This window comes from Crocuta crocuta, unplaced genomic scaffold (assembly GCF_008692635.1).
Source record: "Crocuta crocuta isolate KB4526 unplaced genomic scaffold, BGI_CrCroc_1.0 scaffold111, whole genome shotgun sequence".
NCBI classification, from domain to species: Eukaryota; Metazoa; Chordata; class Mammalia; order Carnivora; family Hyaenidae; genus Crocuta; species Crocuta crocuta.
Window position 1 is genome coordinate 2,041,516 of NW_027527611.1, and position 11,968 is coordinate 2,053,483.

Below are 11,968 nucleotides of genomic sequence, written 5' to 3' on the forward strand. Positions count from 1 at the left end.
ACCCTAATGTGGGGCTCGAACTCACAAACTGTGAGATCATGACCCGAGCCAAAATCAAGAGTGGGATGCTTACCCGATTGAGCCACCCAGGTTCCCCAAGGTGGTTTTAAACATAACTTTACATAGAATAGCATTTCTAAACTTGAAAGGACAACATGCTTGGTTTCTCATACGTTTCTGTATTTGACATGATGGAAGAAAAAGTGCCGATTAGTCTAATTCTCTGAGAATCCCCAGTCCCCTAGAGGACATGAGCTTGCTTCATGGGGCGGCCCTAGGCTCTTCATTCGGACAAGTGATTCTTGAATAATTGCAAACACTGCGAATCTGTTATATTTTTAGGTCTTTTATTAAAAAGCTTCAAAGTGCTTTCTTAGATGGTCTAAGTTTTACAACTATATGATATCCAAAGCTCAAGAATATAGCTTCATGACTAACAAGTAGATGTTGGAACATTTGTTTGCAAGACAAAGAAAACTGATCTGATTTGTAGATAGTGCCTAAATTGGACATTTATTCTATACTAGTAATATTCTCCTTCCAATAATTGATTATGAGTCTCTTTGAGCTAATTTAAAAAGTTAATTTAAAATAATTTAAACAAGTTAGTTTAAAACAAACACCAATATTATAAAGTACAAATAGAAGAATCAGAATCCAGCTATAAAATTGATTAAGCAAGAGAAAAAGGAAAGGGAGTGACACATGAATTAATGTGTCGTTTTTTTGTTTTTTGTTTTTTTATTTCTGAGAGAGAGAGCGAGACAGTGTGAGCAGGGGAGGGTTAGAGAAAGAGGGAGATACAGAATCTGAAGCAGGCTCCAGGCTCTGGGCTGGCTGTCAGCACAGAGCCTGACATGGGGTTCAAACCCACAACCGTGAGATAATGACCTGAGCTGAAGTTGGACCCTTAACCACCCCGGAACCCCGACACATGAATTAAAAATGAAAATTTGTGGGGTGAGAAATCCAGTGCATAGTTTAATAGTTGAAATAATATTTCTTAAATTATTGTATTTTCATTTAATTAGCATAAAACAGTTTTGTGGGATTCAGGCTGAGCTTTGCTTTAATGAAATACACCTTCCTTTTTGTGCGAAATCAAAGTGATTGATTTATTTCTGGTGTGTATTAAGTTCTTTTAATTGTAGAATTCAATTTATACTTATGTTTGATGGATGTATTTTTGACATGTTTTTATAGCTGTTCAGCACTTGTTAAGTATAAATATTATAAGGCAAATTTTCCACTTTTGAAATATTGTTACATAGAACTCTTGAGTGGGAGATAAGGGGTATTCAGTGTTTTCTTATAATGTTGCTCGTCCTGTCCACACATCTGTCTTAATACCTGTACTTCAGGCTACAGCCTACACTCTTTCATGCTTTCAGAGGTTTTAACATGTCTGTCCAAGGAGTCCTTGCCCTTTGATTTAGTTTTCCTCCCTCCTGGCTCACAGTAACAGCCCTGATAGAGCCTCGTGGGCAAATCCTAATTGTGTTCCCTGGAAAGCACTTTCTATTTGGTTTTGTTTTGTTTTTTGTTTGTTTGTTTTGTTTTTGTTTTGTTTTGTTTTCCCCAGAGAAATTGCTGTTGTCCTCAGGAATGGGCAAAATTGCCATTGTATAGGGACCATCTTCAAATTTGCCAGTACGTACCCAGAATTTACAGTCACGACACCCATATCGCGTTGTGCCACGAAGGAACACTGAGAGATACGTGATGTTTGTGTTGAGTGCGGATAAATTTTAATCCCTTTGCATTTTGAAATGACACATGTGTATAAAAATAACTTCGGGCTTGTATTCATTGTAATTCAAATAAACATTTATATATAATTTCTTATATATTTTTTACATTAAAGTGTTTCTTCAGAGTAATTACAAATTCACATGCACTTGTAAGAAATAAAACAGAGAGAGTCTATGGATCCCTTACACATTCCCCCGCAGTGGTAGCACCTTGCAAAGCAAGAGCACAAATCACAGTTAGGGTGTTGGCCTTGGTACAGTCAAGATACAGAGCATTCGCCACTGGGAGGCACCTCAGGATGCACCTGAGTCCTCACCCATCTCCCCCCTCCCCCGCATCCGCTCCATCTTAAAGCCCATGACCATTCATCTGCTCTCCATTGCTATAACTTTGTAATTTTAAGACTGTTAAATGCAGGGAGCCATGGCATGTGTGTTCTCTTGATAGGGACTCCTCATTTCCTCACTCAGCCCGTTCTTCAGAGGGTCATCTGCCTGTTGCCTGTGTCCACAAGTTATCTCTTCATATTGCTGAATAATACTCCACGGAATGGGTGCACTAGCTTGTTTAATCATTCGCCCGTTGAAGGATATCTGGGTTATTTCTAGTTTGGGACTACTATGAATACAGCTGCCTCAAACATGCAGACACAGGTTTTCTTGTGAACATAGCTTTTCATTTCTCTGGGATAAATGCCCGGAAGTCTAATTTCCGGGTTGAATGGTAATGGAATGTTTGGATCTTAGCAGCCAAATGATTTTCCAGAGTAGCTGAACCATTTTCCATTTCCACCAATGACATGTAAGGGGTTCGGCTGCTCTGAGCACCCCCCCCCCCACGTCTCACATTGTCCATGTGTATACATGTAAACATAATAATAGACAACATTAGGGGTGCCTGGGTGGCTCAGTTGGTTAAGGTCTGACTTCAGCTCAGGTCATGATCTCACGGTTTGTGGGTTTGAGCCCCACGTTGGGCTCTGTGCTGACAGCTCAGAGCCTGGAGCCTGTTTCGGATTCTGTGTCTCCCTCTCTCTCTCTCTCACCCTCCCTTGCTCATGCTGTCTCTCTCTCTCTCTCTTTATCAAAAATAAATAAAACATAAAAAAATAATAATAGACAACATTAGCTGTGCTCACAGAGATCGTGCAGTCCTCTAATGGCTGATGATTAAACATCCTTTCATGTGCTTAGTCCTCATCTGTATATTCTGTTCTGTGAAATGTTGCCTTATGCCTTCTGACCATTTTCATTGGATTATTTTCTCATCTTGAGCATTCTTTATGTATTTTAAATACTAGTCCTTTGTCAGATATATGGCTCTCAAAATTTTTTCTCTCAGGATATAGCCAGGCTGTCCAACCTCCTAACAAAATCTTTCACAAAGGAAAATTTTAACTTTGATAATGTCTGATTTAGAAACTTTTGCTTTTATGGATCCTACTTTTGTTGTCTCATCTAAATGCCCTGCCCTCAATCCCAAAGATTTTCTGAAACTTTTGCAGTTGTACCTTTTCAGTGGAAAGCTGTGATCCATCGTGAAATCATTTTCTTGTAAGGTATAAGAGTTAGGTCAAGCATCCACCCCCATTTTTCCCTTTTCTGTATTGCTCCAGCACCATGTATTACATTGGAATTAGAGAGAGATTTCTTCCCCTGCGCACTTGAGGAAGCATCACCTCCATTCTTTGAAGGGGGATTGGTCTCAGTAGAATGCATGTCTCCAATTATTGAAGGACTCTTACGTTTTCAAAAAGGAAAGGAAATATGTTGAGACATAATTAGGTGGCACTTTGTAGAATTCAGACCCACTTTCTTTCATTTAGGGTCCAGGCTTGAGTGGACACACCCCAGGAGATGAGTTAAGATTTCTCTTTCTGTGTATTTTCTAATCCTTTTCCAGCCACTAAGGCATTAATACACATGTAGCAGAATTCTGACTGCTGGTTAGCGTTCATCCTATGAAATACAAAGACTGGGACCCTTAAGAAGATTTCCTTATTCATGACTAGGATCTAACCTAGAAGGGAAACTTTCAGAAAATTGATAACCTGATCATGTGTGTACAGAGTTGCATTCATAAAGAATTTAACTCCATTTTCTTAACTCTAGAACATGAGAGTTGATGTGATAATGCCTACTGCTTCCTTAAAGACCAGTGTAAGGGTAAGGAAAATGTCATATGAATGTGGAGTTATTACACGGTTGTTTTCTACACCAGGGGCCAACAACCTTCCTCTCGAAAGAGATAGTAAGGATTTCAGGCTTTGTAGGGTTTATACAGTCCATGCAGTAATTTTTCAGCCATGCAGTTGTAATGTGAAAGCAGCCATAGACAGTACATAAATGAATGGTCATGGCCATGTCCCCATAAAATTATATTCACAAACACTTGGATTTCATGAACACAATTTTAATTTTTGGTGTCATAGTATTTTTCTTTTGATATTTTTCAGCCACTTAAAGACAGAAAAACCTCTCCTAGCAGGCCAGCCCCACCGAAACAGATGTGGGGCAAGATTTGGACCACAAGCCATAGTTTATCAGCTCCTGCCTTAGACTAATCAAAGCAACATCGGTCAGCTCCTGCTTTAATATTTGCATTAGAATCACCAGTTCAGTAAGTTGGTGGGTGAATTAGAAAGTCCTGTATCTCACCTATGTACACAGTAAAGTTGCACATATGCTTTTCTGATGTCCAATGAGAAAAGACAAATGTATTTCATTGATCACCATAATCAGTTTCCTAAACTCATCGAACAGTAAATAACCTCTAACAGACACAGCAAATCTAATGCTATAATACTGAGATGTCCCAACCTTCTAAGTATATAACAACTATACACATGTTGTTTATGGATTACTCCTCCAGGCAGCAAGTCGGGCTGTTTTACTGAGGGCCTGTAATGTGGCAGGCACTGCTCTAACAGTTGGATATGACTGAGTGAACCGAACAACAGTCCCTGAGCTGCCCGGCTCACATTCTTGCTAAAAATGTGTGAATTTTCAGTCGTACTTATAAATTCACACCTGCACTCCATTCTGTAATCAGACAATTAAACATGGGGGCGTCTGGTTGGCTAAGTTGGTTAAGCATCCAACTCTTAATTTCAACTCTGGTCATGATCATGCGGTTCATGGATTCAAGCCCCGTGTCAGGCTCTGTGCTGATAGCATGGAGCATGGAGCCTGCCTAGGATTCTCTCTCTCTTCCCCTCTCTCTCCCTCCCTCTCTCTCTCTCAATCAAAAAATAAATAAACCATTAAAAAAAAAAAAAAAAAACTCAGACACCGAGGCATTTTAGCAAACAACTAAGTGCACGCTGTTGAGTGCCTTTTCACAGACTCTTGCTGTGGCGCTCAGAGCGGGCCTTCATCTCACCCCACAAGCGGTCATCATTAACACAGCTCCCTCCTGCACCGCCAGCATTCCCTTCGGGGACCCAGGGGCTCCCGGGCCAGGCCCACACTAGAACTACCCCGTGTTCCACAACTGTTACCTGCATTGTTTCCATCACACAGTCTGCTCCTCACCCCCTCTCAGAGAGCCCTAGTTCCCTGGGTGGTGCTCTTCCATAGGCAGCGTTCAGTGGTCTGTTTGCTTCCACTTTTTTCTTTTCAAATGTGTATTTAAGTTCTAGTTAGTTAACCTACAGTGTAGTCTTGGCTTCAGGAGCACAACCCAGTGACTCCTCTCTTATGTACAGCGCCCGGTGCCCATCCCCACAAGTGCCCTCCTCACTGCCCATCACCCTCCAGCCCACACGGCTCACAAACACTAATAACTGTACACGTTGCATTTACTCCACATCTGCCACTTACTCAGCTCCGCATGTATATTTGCTGCCTTTCTAAACATTTCATGGCAACACAGCTCTGTAGCCATTTATAAAAATAAATATCCTTAATTGAACCCTAATTTCAAAATAATAGGTCCAGATCAGGAAATAATTTAGACCAAAAAATTAAACACCTCATTTCCTTTGTTCTTCTTGGTGCCCATTGTAAATGTCTATTATTTTTAATTAAATCTTAATTACATACTTCACTCCTGGTTTCATCACATGTAATATATGTATAAAACTATACATTTCTTTTTTGAGAATTGATTATTTAACTTATTATGTTTATTTCACACATAATTCACCTTTATTCTGAAACATATCCTTTGTTGTATCACGATAATGCTTATAATAGTTAACTGGGTTTTTTGTTGTTGTTTATTTTCAGAGAGAAGGAGACAACATGTGGGGGGAAGGCAGAGAAAGAGGGAGAGAGAGAACCCCACGAAGGCTCTAGCTGTCAGGGCAGAGCTCCAACCCACAAAGCCATGAGGTCATGGCCTGAGCCAAAATCAAGAGTCAGACACCTGGGCTAGCCTACTTAACTGTTTGTTAACTATGCATTATGGGCCAGGCCTCAGGTCAGGTGCTTTATCTCCTTCATTCAACCAGTATTTATTGAGTGCCTACTGTATACAGGGTACTGTGTTGAGTGTGTGGCTTATCAAAGAGCAAGACAGATGTGGCTCTTGTCTCCAGAAATGTGCCATCTGGTGAAAGGAAAACCAGATAAATAATGGAGCACTGTGGGGCAAGTCCTCTGGCGAGAGAGGGGCAAGTGACATCTATCCTAAAGTCGAAGGGATCAAAAAAAGACTTCTTGAAAAGATGATATTTAAGCTGAGATTGGTAGGCTACGTAGAGTTCGTTAAAGTGAACGAGGGTGAGGGGGGAAGTTTCTGTAGCGATGCCATGTGTATTCACAAAGGTGCAGAGATGAGAGACAATGTTAAGATTATTTTCTCAAGGCCCTGTTAGTGGTTAAGTGAAGCAAGCCAATTAAAACTAATTTAAGAAAAATCTGTTATTGGTTCCTATGAATAAGAATAGTGAGGGGTGCCTCATTCGGTTAAGCGTCCAATTCTTGATTTCTGCTCAGATCAGATCTCATGGTTTGGGAGTTTGAGCCCCACGTCAGACTCTGTGGTGACGGCACAGAGCCTGCTTGGGATTGTGTTACGGAGCAAGCATTAAACCAGAATGTGATATACATCACAGGCAATTTGCTCAGAGTCTTCAAAGGCAAGAAAAAACTCTCTTCCTTTTATATAAGGAGGCATCAGCCATTACATACATGTTCCCAGGAGAGACCATAACCAGTGCTCAAGTCAGAGGACTCGGAGACACCATTTATTGTGACATAGTTCATCCTAACTTAACTTGGTAGTTGGATGGTCGGTTAGCTCATCTGAGTTGGTTAACTGGCTCTGTATAAAGAACAGTGAATGTCTCACACCCTTGGGAGAGGAGGCAGGTGGTTTCATGTTGTGACCCAGGTGCCGCCTGACCATGCTGTGTAGACCAGCTTCTAGGAACAGCAGCTCTCTGATGATACGTTTCAAAGGGATGGCTCCCAGCATCTTGAAAAAGATCACCCTAGTTCAGGAGGCTGCCAAGTGGCCTATTTAGCTTTTTAAAAATATCAGCATCTATTTCAGAGACAGAAAAAGTATTAATTGCCAGTTTTTCAAGTACATACTCTAGGAAACAGGCGGAATTGTGCTTGGACCTGACTTTACAGGTATGAATGAAGGGCTGGGCCCAGTGTGTGGTGCACTAAGTACCAGCCATGAGCTGGACTGTGCTCCTGAGGTAGGGACAGGCCAACGGACAGACCGTTCCTTGTGCAAACCAAGGACGCCTGCTAGACCGTCATTTTCCCTTCCCTCCCTGAATTCTTGGCTGGGGCTCCTGTAACAAACACAGATGAACAAGATGCAAACAACACGAGTGTGTTAACATGCATACCTCATGTGTGCATGGCGGTACTCAGGGAGGAGTTTCTCACCCAGTGCCTTAGAACTTGCCAGAGTGCCATACTCAACTAAAGACAGAAGAAAAAGGTGTGTGGAGAGGGAAGCCTACTATGGGCAGGTCACCCGGAAACTCAGGGTGAAGGAGGGAGAAGATGGTGGTGTAGACTTGAGCTGGTGCTGTCTCCAAGATCAGGTTCACCTGTGATCAAGCCTTTCTTCCCCTCTTGTTTCTGAGAGGAGTTTCCTTTCATTTCTCTTACAAGAGGATAACTTCTACTCTATTTTCAGAACTTCTCTTGTGTCTGATATTTCTCAAAATAAACCTGTGCCCAGATGGGGTATTTTGGGGTGGCTCCTTCTCCCACCCTTCAGTGCCATTTACAAAGATGGAAAAATAGTAAATGCATAATTCAGTAATTAATCAAGGAATGAATTGACACAAACTCTGGGCTGTTCCACAAAGGCATAATACCCGTGTGCCCACATTCCTACCTGGGTGATTTTCAGGAACACCTTCCCTGCTCTTTTATCAGCACAGAATCCAGAATCTCCCTCGGAGGGATTCTCAGCTCTCCCCTGAAATATCCTGGCCGTGCAGCGTGGGTTTACACACTTGGGAAAGGAGTTGTCTGGCTTCTGCACACCCGGGCGGGCATGGCTGACAGTCTGTCCCTGCAACATGGGAGGCTCCAGGCCGCCGGGTGATCCTTCATGGAGTGACTGTTGAAGGTAGACCCTGCCTTCCTCCAACACGAGGGCTCTCTGAGGGTGCACAGGTTGTTTGCACCCTCTTTTTCTTAACATCTCTGTACCAAACCTTGTTCCTCAAACAGCAGTCACTCATCAGTGCACACAGCATCCTAAAAGGCCCAGATCTCAGCCACATTCAGTGCTGAGTCAACTTCCCCCACAAAGGCTTTAGCCCCTGCCGTCTGCCTCCGTGACTCACCTCTGGGGGGCTGACTGGGGGTGGCACACCAAGTCTGAGTGGCTGGGCACATTTCCCTGGAAGGGGACCTCCAGCACTGGATGGGAATCGACCCCTCCCCCAGAGGCGTCTGTACAAACTCACCGCCCTCCACCAGGTGACCTACAGGCTACTCTTGGGGGAAGGGTCCTCCCATCAAAACAAAAGATGGCTTTTCCCCAGAGGATGGGGAGGACCTGATGAGGTTTTGTGGGTGATGGTGGGTGGTGGGGTCTGGAGCCGACAACCAACAAAGAATCCTTGAAGACACTTTGGTGCAAAAAAAAAAAAAAAAAAAAAGATTTTATTACAGCACAGGGACAAGGCCGCAGGAGCAGAGAGCGCTCCCTGGGGACCATGAGGAGAGACTGGTTGTGTACTGGAGGTAAAGCCCAGGGGAAGTTTCCATGAGATTTTCACATGCTAAAGAAGACTCTGATCCTGGAGGCCTAGCCATTGTCAAGCTAAGGTTGTTTTCCCTCCAGCAGAGCATTAGCATGACGACCAGAGGGGGCTCCTGGAGACGGTCCTACTCTGCCCTCCTCGCCTCGAGTAGCTGTCAACGGGCTGCAGGTCAGGAGGACACTGAGTTCTGTCTGCCCTTTCCTTCTGCCTGTGTTTCCCACATCACTATGGAGGGACGATGTTGGGGCTCCAGGAAGGGAGTCTGTAGGTTTCCTGAAACTGGACTATTGATAAGGTGATTTTTTTCTTGTGATTTACTAAGGTGATGGAGACCCATGTCCTGCATGCCTGTGATCTCTGTCACTTAACTCTTTATTTTCTTTCCTTTCCTTCGTCCTTGGGCAGCCAGGAGCGCCTGAGGAACGCCCACGTGACACCTGGCGGGAGGAGACTGGTGTGCTAGCTTGTGCGTGGCCCCGCTTGCCTTACAGTCCCCCATCTGTGAGGGCCTTATGCACTTAATAGGACGTGACCCAGATTCTTAATTTTTGTTTTATTAGAATAAAAAAACCCCACAACTTTGTATATAATTTTAAAATATATATTCTGTGGAGTCTTCAGTGTTACAAATCAGTTTATCCCATTGGAAGGGGATTTGAGTCCATTGCAGGTTCTTATTATGTAATAGCTCTATTCTGTCTACACTATTAGAAGCACAGAGGTCCATTGCTTTCACCTTAAATGGGGCATGGGTTTGGGCTCCAGCCAACAGGGATGGTCTAGGATTGAAGTGGACAGAGTGGAGATGTTGCTTAGATTCTATGGGGCCTGCAGAAGGTGTCTATGATCTAAGTATTCCAGAGAACCGCTTGGGAAATTGAAAAGCTCAATATTCATCACCTCAGGAACAGTACCTTCTTTTTCTAAGGTAATAAAGGGATAGGTTGATGGATATTGTTTCCCCTTTTTATGGCGAGAAACCAGAAAGATTCAGAGTCACCGAAATCCCATTTGGAGAGAAAATATTTAAGAGAAAAATGAGTAAAAGGTATGTGGTGACCCATCAAAGAATACCGTCATGAAAAAGAAATGAGCATAGGCTTCATCATTAACTTTGTATGACCTTGAAGGGGGGGGAAGCAATTTCTGACCCCAGCACATTGTCTTTGATTGGGGGCTTTCATGTTAGTTTCTGGAAAGGCGCTACCGCCTTCGCCAGGAGACATCTTTCCACAACTCATAACTAGAAGAAAGTAAAATGGCATTTATTTCAAAGATCCAACCAGTGTATCCCCCCCCCACACACACAATGTATAAAATGGTTACCTTGGCTTTACCTCAAGAGTCCTCATTCCTTTTTATCCAATCTAGATAACCCTGGGAACTTTAATTTTTATTTCATAATCCTAGAAGGAAAGAGGAAATGTTTGGGGTGTGTTTCAATTCGACTAGAGGTCGGGGTTCATCTACTAGTAATTTCAAATAATCTTTGAAGATACACAAGCAAACATATGTATCCTTTCTAAGAACATGTAAAGAGCCCACAGGATCATAGAAGTAGCCAACTACGTGCATGCAGTATTTCTGTTTACTAAATGACAAAACTTCAGGAGTTCATAGCTTTTTAATGGTGTGCTCTGGGATTATGGTAGATATTCCAAGGAAATTTTGGTTTAGAAGTAGAAAATGTACTTTGCAAAGCAGAATTAAACATGATACCATTGAAGGACATAGAATGAATAGGGTAAGCCACTCTTTCATATCCTGGTATTCTGTGGATCTTCTTTTGGAAGAATTGGAAGAGGTTTGTCAAGAGAAACACCCTCTATTTTTACATACTTTTAGGAAACACTGGATTAAACTACTAAAAAAAAAAAGGGTTTCTTTGCTGCAGGATTTCTCTGAACCTTTAATCCCTGATTCACTATGTGAATCTACAAGAGGGAACTCAAGTACCCAGTATTTGCCAGTCTTGTTTGACCAAATACCTATTCCTAACCTGCAGGAAAGTGTTCTCTGGAGCATTGAGGTTTACGATGCTGACATATCTATTGAAATTCTTATCCACGCACAAAATGTGTGTACCTTTGTGTAAAGCTTCACTATTGGGCAGTATGTGTTTTTGCTTGTAATGAGTAATGAATACAAATTTGGAAAGGGAAGTAATTAAAACTTACCTTCATTTTAACAATTAAAATTAACAATTCGCTGTTCTTCTAAACTTTGATTTTAAATTATTTTCATACTATATAAGCTGTGACAGAAATCATCACATGGAATCACATATGTAATCATACATGCAACCGTTTGCAGAGAAGATGGAGTTTGTTTTGAGGACATGCAATTCAGTCCAAAGGAGAAGTTTTGTAAATGTGCAATAGATTTGCTCATTACTATTTTTTTTCCTGAAGCCCAGTGAAATCTCAGCAAAGGCAGATGACAAGTAGATCTTAGATTCTTTAGGAACATTACTCAAATCGTAAACTGAAGATTGCTTATAAGGTACCAGTTCAGTGCAAGCACCATTTTGTTGCCTAGATGGTGGTCACTTGGCATTCTGGGGAGTGAGTTTTAGAATTACTGTTCTGTGTCACACAAATGTGTGGCTGATGGGCGCGGCGGTCCTGACGTTCTAAGCAAAAGCTTTACATGATGATGACAGGTCTGCTCTGCCAGATATCATCCTATCGGGTTAAGACATAACTATAATTGAGGGGCTTTGGTGTCTAGCCTTGTAGTAAAATAGGTACTTTGATAACATATTCACTGAGAATATATGAAAGATGCTGGATACAATAGTTGTTAGTCTTTAAAAATGTGTCACTGAGCCTATGAGAAAATAAGGAATCCTCAGAGGTCCCAGAATCCTGTGAAATAGGAAGCTCAGAAGTTGGCTTTGTCTCGACAGCATCGGTGGGTCGACAGTGATGGCCTGCTTCCATTTGGAGAGTGCAGAGTGGGTGAGGAGGTAGGACTCGGGTGCAAAGATCTTTCCAGTTTTGGAAATATAACAGATACCCTTATATA

General features: G+C 42.2%; 1 protein-coding gene across 1 annotated transcript in view; it reads left to right on the plus strand.

The window, feature by feature from the left end:
- Positions 1 to 11,968, plus strand: part of CSMD1 (CUB and Sushi multiple domains 1) — a 1,564,948-nt gene that overhangs the window by 1,291,245 nt on the left and 261,735 nt on the right. The gene's annotated exons all lie outside the window — the stretch shown is intronic.